Source organism: Centroberyx affinis, unplaced genomic scaffold (assembly GCF_046629955.1).
Source record: "Centroberyx affinis isolate AG114_WGS23_722 - 3 ecotype Tasmania unplaced genomic scaffold, CSIRO-AGI_Caff_v1 ptg006247l_1, whole genome shotgun sequence".
In the NCBI taxonomy this organism is placed as follows: Eukaryota; Metazoa; Chordata; class Actinopteri; order Beryciformes; family Berycidae; genus Centroberyx; species Centroberyx affinis.
The window spans coordinates 137,217-148,379 of NW_027283179.1; positions in this window are offsets into that span (position 1 = coordinate 137,217).

Sequence of the window (11,163 nt, forward strand, 5' to 3'; positions counted from 1 at the left end):
ATTTCTAAAAGATGTGGCTAACAAAGTCCGTGAGGAGATGCCCACCACCAGTGCACAGCCTAGCACTAGTGCAGGTAAATAGATTTGTAGTTGTATTACAGAAAAATAAGTAGTTAGAAGACTTGGTTTAAAAGTTCAAATTGTGTTCTTGTATTCAAATACATCTCTGCACTATGTGGCTTGCCTAGTTCAATAACGAGCATAAAATGTGTTCTAAAATGCCCTGCAGGAAAGATTAATGATGAGACTCCTAGTGAGCTTAATAATAAAAGAGTAATTAATGTCTCATTCCTGTATTTTTTGTAGCAGGAAGCTCAGGTGTAGAGTCCTTTATGAAATTCAGGGCAATAAAAGAGAGGGAGAGAAAGACATTCTTTTCAAAGACATGTCAGAACTCTAAGAAGGAACAGAAACAAAAAATAGTGAAGGTATGTTCTTTTTAACATTGTATTATAAATAAATATGTTGCTCACATCTAGTGACCAATGCAGACTCATACACTGAGGAGTTATGAGGACAGGTGACTCCTTTAAACCTGTGAGAGGGAAGTCACTTCCTCTTGATATTCAACTTCAATGGTCATCTGAACAAGTGTTGGCTGCTGCTGTAAAGAAGCAGAAAGATTTTAACCAGGATATGGAAGATGGTGCCTATGTTTTGCTGTACCCTGATGCTAAGGAAGTTAAAAACATCCCAGGAACAGACACCCCTTTCACAGTGCAGAAATACAAGGAGGCAATTGGAAAGGCCTACCAAAGAATAACATTGTACATTTGCACTGTTGAAGACTTCGCAAACAGTTGTAAGTGCTTCTGACATATTTTCCACCTTGTTTTAAGCTCCACTCTGTATTATATTTTAGATTTAAATATCAGTTTTTTCCATCTACATCTGATGTTCTGTACAAGATAAATTCCACCCATCAGTGATTCATTACACTTCCTGGTTTGACTTGTGTGTCGTCAAATGGTCTGGTATGACTAGTGGCAGAAGTGACACAATTTAAATATCAGGAAGAGCATCCAAACAGTTCCTTCCTGTCAAACTAAATGGGAATTCCCTCTTTAGGCTTGTATTTCCAATGCAACCTTGTTTCTCACCACTCCCAGCAAACACGGACGGACCCGGACGAATCAGTGAGAGCCCAATAGGGGCCAGATCAAGTCATATCATGACTAGTCAGATCTGGCCCAGAATATCACCCTATTTCAACTCACATAAATCCTCGAGAAAAAAGACTTTGCCACTGAAATCTCCACGACTCAACTCAACTAAATGGTTGTAATCGAGGTCAAATCACGTATTTTTCAGTCTGATGCGTTCTTATCCAAAATCTGACTATCTGACCAGCACTGTCATGTTCCTTTTGTAACATCAGAAACATCATTTGCGCTGATTTACAAGCTGATTTCGCGGAGGCGTAAAAATTCATAAAGCCTATTCTTAAATTGCGAGGATAACACTGCAGCAGAATATCTGCGTAGGTGACCAATTCACAAAGCACTGTTCAGTCACTGTTGCAAGCATCATACAATGTCATTTTTGGGGGGAATCCTGAAGTTGTAGCTCCGTCTTGCACACCTTCTGCGAAGAAGCTATGAGTGTTGCCAGATTGGGTCAATTGAACTGCTTTTGGTTGCATTTTTGGGCTAAAAATGCACTGGAAAATGGTAAATGGAAAATGGTAGTTTAGGTCTTGAAGTAGTTTAAGCATTGAAATGTAACGTTTTGGGCGGTTTTATGCTTTTTGCTTTGATTTTTGGAAAACATTGGGCGGGTTTTTGCCAAACTATCTGGCAACACTGGACAACGAACACCAGTTTCTCCAGCCTGCAGCAAACGAGCGAGTACTTTTCAGTAAGCAACGTTACCTTACTTTAATTAAATTAACGGTTGAATCATGCGAAAACTCTATGGCAAGGAAGTGTATATGTAATGTACTTAATCAAAGTAGCTTGCTAGCTAACGCGTTAGCAAGGCTAGTGACTAGCAAGCTAGCTGTGTTGTACTGAAATCGATCGCGTGTCTAACAACGTTAGCAAGCAAGCTGCCTTTAGCTCGTCGGCTACGTAGCTAGCGTTAGCTGGCTCATAGCCCTGCTGCTGCCAGCTACACATCATTGAAAGTATCCACCTTGCCTCCCGCTGTGTGGGACTGAGCTCGCTCGAGCTAAATTATAGTGTTAACTTTCAGCTGGGCCCACTAAGACCGAGGTGGAAGAATAGCGTGTACTTTTTGCTAGCTACAGTCATGCTGCTTTGACGCTAGCTAATGTTGTACACGTGGCTAGTAGCCACGTGTACAACACGTGTAGCATGGCAACATATTAGCTCCCAATAGCGGACACAGTAGTGTGTGCGCATTACGATTTAAATAAAGTGTTTGTGAATTTCAGACACGGGTCTCTTGATTGACTTAGCCAGAGTTAGATATATACATCAATAAAATATGTAGTTACCATATTAGTATAAAATGCAATGCTATTGGCCTCGCTGGTGCCACATTCCTTGTTTTTTGCGTTAATGCATGAGACCGCCCAGAAACTCAATTGTTTAAACTTTGGCTTATTTTGTCTTGGTTAAACTAACGTTATATAATAAAACCAAAGTGTGGAGATGTTACAGCAAGTGTTTGTATCTACTACTCAACACAATAAATGATCTGCTATAACATCTGCTTTCTTTTTCTCTCAGGTTTCAAAAACAACTGACTGGTAAGTGGCAAAGAAGTTCTCAATGGATCGCAACTATGGCCGTGACTGGAAACGGTCTAACAGGAGGCTTAGTGCCTTTGTTGAAGCAGATGATGAAATTGACACATTACACAGTGACACCTCACTAGAGGATGATATAATACCAGAGGGCGTTACCCCAACTGAGAGCGATATACCAATAAGTGACACCTCACATGGGGCTGCACGCGAGGGCGATACCACAGATGAGGGTAATACCACAAATCCAGCTGAGGAGTCTGATGACATCAGCTTTGACTATGGCTACAACGAGCACGTTGAGTCAAGTGACTCTGAACCAGAACTTCTTGGTGCAAGCGTTGCTCCAGAAGTGGAGACGCAAATGATAGACCGAGAGCTGGCAAAGTGGGCCACAGAAACAAGGCAAACGGATAATGCTTTAAATGCACTCCTTGCCATTCTTAGAAGGCATGGGCACAACCTTCCCAAAGACAAGCGCACACTTCTTGCTACCCCACGGGAAGTGGCAGTGAAGGAAAAATGCAATGGCCAGTACATATATTACGGTGTGGAACAAGGAGTTAAACGCTATATGTCAGTATGCCCTGAATTCACAGGAGACATAGAACTCTGTATAAATATTGATGGAACTCCACTATTCAAGTCCAGCAAAACAGAGTTGTGGCCAATACTTGCAAATTTCGATGACTCTCAACCGTTTCTGGTAGCACTGTATTGTGGTACAGGAAAGCCAAAGCCTGTTGAAGATTATCTTCTGGACTTGGTTGCAGAGCTGAAACACCTGCACACGAATGGCATTACGCATGGCGGCACAATGCACACATTCAGGTTGAGGGCATTTCTGTGTGATGCACCTGCCAGGGCCTTTCTGAAAAACATCAAGGGCCACAATGCCATCCAGGGCTGTGAGCGCTGTGTGGAAAACGCAGTAAGATCAAGTAACAAACAAACATTCCTGTCCATAGCCAGTCATGAATCCAGGACTGATCTCAAGTTCAGCCAGCTCCAGTATCCAGAGCACCAACATGGGCCATCTCCTCTAATTGATGCTGGCATACTCTGTGTACAGCAGTTTGCATTGGATTACATGCACCTCATATGCCTTGGAGTGACAAAGCGATTGCTGCATTTTTTGTTGTGTGGCCCTGATGTCTGCAAACTTAGACCGAGAGCAAGAGAGCAGATTTCTGAAAGACTGGTCATGCTGCGGGGTGCAATGCCAGCTGAGTTTGCCAGACAGCCACGCTCTCTTAAAGAGCTGGACCGGTGGAAGGCGACAGAGTTACGGCAATTCCTTCTGTACACTGGGTCAATTGTTCTCTTGGGTGTAGTTGAAGAGGATTACTACGAGCATTTTTTGACTCTCTCAGTTGCCACCTCCATTCTCCTGGAGTCAGATGATGCAAAGAGACAGGCCTATCTTCCCTATGCCAAGGAGCTCATGCAGCTGTTTGTGACCAACAGTGCAGAGCTATACAGTGACGAATTCCCTGTGTACAATGTACATTCGTTAAGGCATGTGGCAGATGATGTTGAATTTTTTGGCTGTTCATTAAATGACATCTCCTGCTTCCCCTTTGAGAACCACCTCCAGTCCCTGAAGAAAATGGTCAGGAATAGCTGCAACCCGATTGCGCAAATCACCAAGCGAGTGGCTGAAAGGCAGCTTGTGCTGAGTGACATACGGTCCCCAAAACACAAACGTCACTTTGTGTCAGCCAAACCACCGAATTTCTGCTTTCTGCTGAGGAACAACGACTTTGCCTTTGTCCGAGAGAGCAGACAAGAAGGCACCGTTGTTGTAGACATAATCTCACAGCACAATGCGGTGGACCTGTTTGAGAAACCCTGCAACTCCAAGCTTATCAATGTTGTTTATGTTGAACACAGCCTCATGAATGGAGCCACAAGACGGGTGCTACAGAAACATGAACTGTACAGAAAGTGTGTCTGTCTGCCTCATTCGGAAGGCTATGCTGTCTTCCCCCTTCTCCATACCATGGAGCTATAGAACGTATCAGCCTGATACTTCACTCAAGGGTCAAACCGAACACAAACATTTTAAGGTAATGCCATATGCGACTGCTCAACTCGAACAGAGGAATGCAATGATGATCATAACTATTACTAACAGAAAAGAACTAACTGAACTACACTAACTTATGGTTTTCCTACTACCCTTTAACCTACTAACCTCTTGGAGGGCGATGACAATGATGATTGACAGTCCGGAACAAATGTTTGTGAGTTTTCAAGAGGCAGTCACTAATGCTCTGACATCTGAGTTAAAGACAAACTTAACAAAATATTAATGTGCATGTGTAACCATAACTTTGTGTACTTTTACTGTAATGTGAAAGATTCAATTGGGTGCACTCTGGTACTTAATCTCACTCCACTGTAATTCTCTACAGACGATGCAGAAAGAACAAGCCTCAGGTATTTATGTTCTGAAATACACATGGTACTGCAATTCAAATTGTATACTTGCAGTATAACTACAACCATGCATTATTTCACAGGGGGAAAGAGAAAGAAAATTGTGAAAAAGGACCCCAACTATGAGTACAGTGAGTCAATTTTATTTATTGTTTCTTTAGGCAGGCAGTTTTTCACATTCGATAGCATTATTGATGAGTGTGATCAATTCAATGGTTGTGTCTGTCCCAGACACAACCCCCCAGAAAAGGGGGAAAAAGAAGTAAGTTGAATACATACTGTATCTGGGGCTGCATTTCATTTTATTGCACAACACTTGTAATGACTGGAGCACTATTGTACTTTTTTTTAAGGAAAACTGACAGCTTTCCCAAACCCCCCAAAAAAGCATCAAGCAGCACCCCAGGTTGAGCCTGAAGCCAAACGTAAGCATTTAAATCTAGTTCTAGGATAACCAGGACTGAAGATTTTGCGCAAGTAAGAAGTCTAACTCGCCATGTTATCTAGTTGTTTTTGGCATACAGTTGTCCTCACGCCATGACATGAGTATCTGTGATCTATGATTATGTTTATCCCAGATCTGCAGTCAAATGCAGCGGGAGCAGGCCAAGGGACAAAGACAAAGTTGATTACAAATGCTGTATCTCTGGGGCCTATTGCATTGCATGTTATTGCACAGCACTTGCATTGAACACAGAGTGAAATCTGTGAATACTCACAAACAATTTCAGTTTCTTTTTTAGGCCAAAACAGTAAACTACAGGATCTGAGCTCATCCCGCGACGATGAAGGTAACCTTTCTATTTCAGGCTATGTATCACTTGGAACAATTGCCCCTGCATTGTAGTGTTGAAGTTATTCCTATTGCAGGGGGAGTTGAGTGTCACGGAAGGCGTTGGTTACTGCCAAAAAGTTATTCCTGTTTGATGAGACAAAACTTCTGTCCTTCCAGATACCTCAAAAGCTGGGGCTTCTGCAATGAGGAAGGGGCCCAAGGGGCCAGCGCCAAAGAAGACCCCAGGTAAGCTCTTTGACAGTTTGGTAGTGTCTGATTACAGCGTCATAACAGTATTATTTACATTTAAAGGTTGTGAAAATTGTGAGTTGAGTTATTTAAAATCCAGCAATGAAAATGGACACTTTGTCTATATATTGAAGTGGTGGAGACGTCCAGCGATGAAGAGCCAGGAGAGGACCCACCATTGGCTCAACAGAAAGGTAACCTTTCGCCAGTATATAGATCAATTTGGAATAATGGCTCCTGCACTGTAGTGTTGAAGTTATTCCTATTGCAGGGGGAGTTGAGTGTCACGGAAGGCACTGGTTACTGCCAAAAAATTCCTGTTTGATGAGACACAACTTCTGTCCTTCCAGATACCTCAAAAGCTGGGACTTCTGCAATGAGGAAGGGGCCCAAGGGGCCAGCGCCAAACAAGACCCCAGGTAAGCTCTTTGACAGTTTGGTAGTGTCTGATTACAGTGTCATAACAGTATTATTTACATTTAAAGGTTGTGAGCAAGTGAGTCATTTCAAATAGAGGATTGAAGGAAGAAACTTTTTTTCTTCTTTTTACAGAAGTGAGGGATGGCATGTCGACCGAGAGCAGTGACTTGGAGTTAGAGCCTGCTGGTTCAGTGCCCGAGAGGATCCCATGTAAGTGTCAGATTATGGCCTCATTAAATTTGAATGTGTCCTTTGCATAGTGTACAATCTGTGAATAAGCGTATTCATTGTTGTGCTAGTTTCATTTGTCTTTTGCCTAAATACAGGAAATGTTTGAGGAATGTCATTGGTCAAAGTGTTGGCTGGCAGCTTTCAATAGAAGGGTACATTTTTTTCAATGGACCTTTCTCGCACGGTGGCCATGATGGTCTACATGCTAAAATACTACTGGAGTACATTTACTTCCTGTCCACATTCATTTCGACAGAGTTAGCTCATGTTAGCAAACTATGTGGACAGGAAGTAAATGTACTTGTTTGTAGACGTTCATGGCCGCCATGTGAGAGTGTAAGGGTCACTGTGGAACTATGGCTCATGCGCCATAGTGTCAATTTTTCCTTGTTGAAAATATGTTCTATTTTATTACACTATACATTCTGCTACAACTATAGTGAGGAGATCCCCTAGGAAGAAGGCGAGCCAGCAGCCGGCTGCCAATATGCCTCTAGAGACCCCTGCCAAGAAGAAGTCGCCAAAGACGGCAGGTAAGCCTTAATATATGCAGCAGTGCACTTTCATTTTTAACCACATTGTCTATATTGTGAAAAGTTGCAAAATTTGTTTGTTTATTGTTCTACATTTTTTTCCCTCTCCTTTCAAATGACATGAAGGACGAGCCTTCCCAATGTCCGAAGAAAGTAAGTATAACCGTGCATAGACGATGAGGTGAATGATTGTATTGTAATTGAACATTTTTAAACTATGCTTCAATAACAAGATCTCTTCACATATGTTATGTTGTCCTTTATATGCTTATATTGTATCTCCAGCTCTAACAACTCAATTCAAACTGATGTGAACAAATGTAGAAGCAACTGAGTATTGTTGTAATGGCGATTTATATTTTCATGTCAGAATTTCAGCGTAAAGTCCTCAGCAAGCTGCTGGACCTTGAGGACCAACTCAAGGAGCTGAGGGGACAGAAAGCAGTGCCCTTCTCACTCCAGAGGATGGACTCCATCCGAGAGTTCCTGGAGATGGAGCATAGATTAGAAGACGACCCAGGACACAAGGACAAGCTGGTATTGCCATTTGTGTCTTGACTTTCTTGTTCTTTCAATATATTTGCGAAGCCACAAGAATTGTCTATATTGTCAACGATGTATGAGGTGTCTCCGAAATGGATACAGTCAACTGACATTCAACATTGATATCCACAGATTGCCCATCTGGCGCGAGTGGGAGGGAAATCCCTGAGGGACTCCCTGACAAACATATTGGATCGGTATGTACAAATGAGTACACGATGAAGTTCATTATGCAAACTCAATAAAAACAATGCAACATGAAAACTATCAGTTTCCCATCAGTTTCCCAGATCTCGCGGTGGTCATCCTGTTGCTTTCCTCCTGTGCTGTGTTTCATATTGGTTATCTTTCTGCTATTTCAGGTTGTTCACAAACAGTCTGATGGCAGGGATGAACATGAGGGGGACAGGGATCAAGATGGCCTTTGGGCCTACAGCCCTATTCTCTGCTATTTTAGGTAATTACAACAATGTTATTGATATGTGTTTTATTTTGAGCTAAAAGTTAGGTTTTGAGGTTCTGACTATGTTAATTATTTTCAATTACAGAAGCGGTGAAACAGTGGGACAGGTCGGCGACTGACCACAGTGTCACCCTCATAGTTGGCGACTATCTGAAACATGCCCCTGGGAGGTCTGGTGGTGGGGGGTATAGTAAGAGTGCAGCCAACAATACACCTTAAGATACCCCATCACCATGACCCCATGTGTTAAGTGTTCAAGTTAAATTCATGTTAATTGTTCAAATTTTAATAAATATATATTTTCACAATCTACTGTTGTACTGCAAAATGACTGAGTTAAACATTAGTATGTAGATGAGCATTTTAGAAGAGAAGTTGTCTATATTTGTGATCACATATTTATTGCCCTTGTATTTTTAGACAGTGCCAGTTTTTGCAAAATGCCAAAGTTAATAGTGCACTTTTTCCACCTCAGTCTCGCTCTGGATTCAAAGTAATGTATAAATTAATCTAGCAAGGCAAATTAGTAAAAGGGAGCAAGGCACCAAGCAGATTACGTCATGATGACGTTGTGATGAAGTCTTTCAGTGATGTCCAGGACTAGGCCAGATCACAGCCGATTTGGGGATGATTTAGACGTCATTTCCAGGACGTTGTCACCAGGACGTCATCTCGACGACTTTTTAAGGACCCTAACCGGCCGTAGAACAGGCTGTTTTAGGTCACTAAAAAGTCGTCGAGATGACGTCCTGGTGATGACGTCTAAATCATCCCCATATCGGCTGTGATCTGGCCTAGTCCTGGGCGTCACTGAAAGACTTCATCACAACGTTATCTTTGGAATCTCTGCCCCAGCTCTTTCTATGTAGAACCTGCATATTTTCCTTATGTTTGCAGGTGTAAATGAGTTAGTAGTAAATTACATTGCAGGCTACCATTTTGACAAAATTAGTTCAATTTAATTGTAAAGTTTTTCCACTTTTCCTTTGTTCAAGCACATTCCATGATAACAGTGGCAAAAGATAATCTTGGACATTAAGACCATCAAAGTTTCATCAGCTTTAAAGTGCTTCAGTGGCTCAGTGTGTATGTCAACTGCCTCCGGAGGCAAGGGTCATGAGTTTAAACTCCAGGTGGAGGCAACAAAAACACTGATATTATTCACTTCCATTGTACTTGAGGTGCTCAAATGACCAATAGTCGAAGTGTCACATTGTGAACTTGCAATATCTGCAATTTTACATCCAAATGAGTTCTATGTCACTGTAATGCTAATGAGCATGAAAAGGTGCCTATATTCCCATAAAATGAACGTTACTGTGTCCAAGTCAGCCTTACTGCCAAGTCTCGAGACACTTAGTCACATGATGCCACTATTCTCTGCAAGCTTGCAATAATACCATTAATAGTATGGTCAACTAATCATAATTTCTTAAGTTCAACACGTAAAGTGATAATGTCAGTGAGTGAGTCAACTGCTTTTGGAGGCAAGGATCAAATCCCTTTTTTTATTTTTTATTTTTTATTTTTTTATTGAGTGAGTAAGGGTCTGAATACAATATCAATATTTCAACATGTAACATAATCGTCATTTCTTAAAGAAATCAAATTTCATGATTTGACCCTGTTTGAGTTGCTCATTCCCAAGTATCATACAGTCACCTACGGTTGTCCTCACAGGTAATATAGCATCCCCACCCATACAAACATATACACACTTATCACACACACACACACACACACACACACACCAAAACAGAACAAAATAAAAACGAAAACAGAGTTCCTTATAATTTATGGATGCTGGGTGATTGTGATTTTGCGATTTTGTGAAATTGTTTCTCTTTGTTGCTGTCCTCCGACATTGTCCTTTCAATACTCAAGTAATATTTCATTAATGTTTTCCATTTTTGAAGTGTAGGTGCTTCTTAATTTTTCCAGTTTTGCAATATTAGCTTCTTATAAACTAATGACGAAAAAATAATTTTCCATCCAGTTGGGTATCTTATTTTCCCAACATTTTGAAAGAGACAAATCATTGGTGAAAATGCTACTTTACAATTACAAGTTCTTGAAATCCATCTTTCAATGTTCTCCCAAGTCTTTCTAATTTTCTCACAATACCAAAAGTCATGTATAAGGGAGTCACTCTGGGTACCACATTTTAAACATCTATCAGAGGAGCTGGTGTCAAACTTATGAATTTTGTCTCTACTATAGTATATTCTTGTCATTAATTTATACTGTGTTAGACGTAAATTTTCGTTCGTTTCGGCAAGGATCAAATCCCATGGTCCAACAAAATCACTTCCATTCTACCTTAGGCTCTTCAAAGACATGGGCATTGGCTTTGTGAACTGTGACTGTGTTAGTGCTAATGAGTGTGGAAAGTTGCTTATAGTAGTAGTAGTTGTAGTATTTTACGAGCAGCACTTGAAGGCAGCATCATTCCAGGCTTCAATGCCACCAGCCAACAGGTAAATTACCCGTAAACTGACTCTATTTTGAAGTGTTCCCCACCTAAACACAAACCTTGTGATTCCCCCAGCTTGTAAAGAATAGTCTGCACTCTTCCAGCGGCCGTTTGACCCACAAACCCTCTGTTTAGCTGAGTAATGATTAACTTATTCTCTTTTTCTAACCTGTAATAAAAGCTGAGGGAGGAAGGTGATCTTTGCCGTGGTCTGGTGCTGATAAGAGCGGATTTCATTTTCCCGCTGGCATTTTAACCCAAATTTCTGCCCGCACATACTGATAGGCTACTTGGCAAGTAATTCCCCTTTTTTATTCCCCCCTA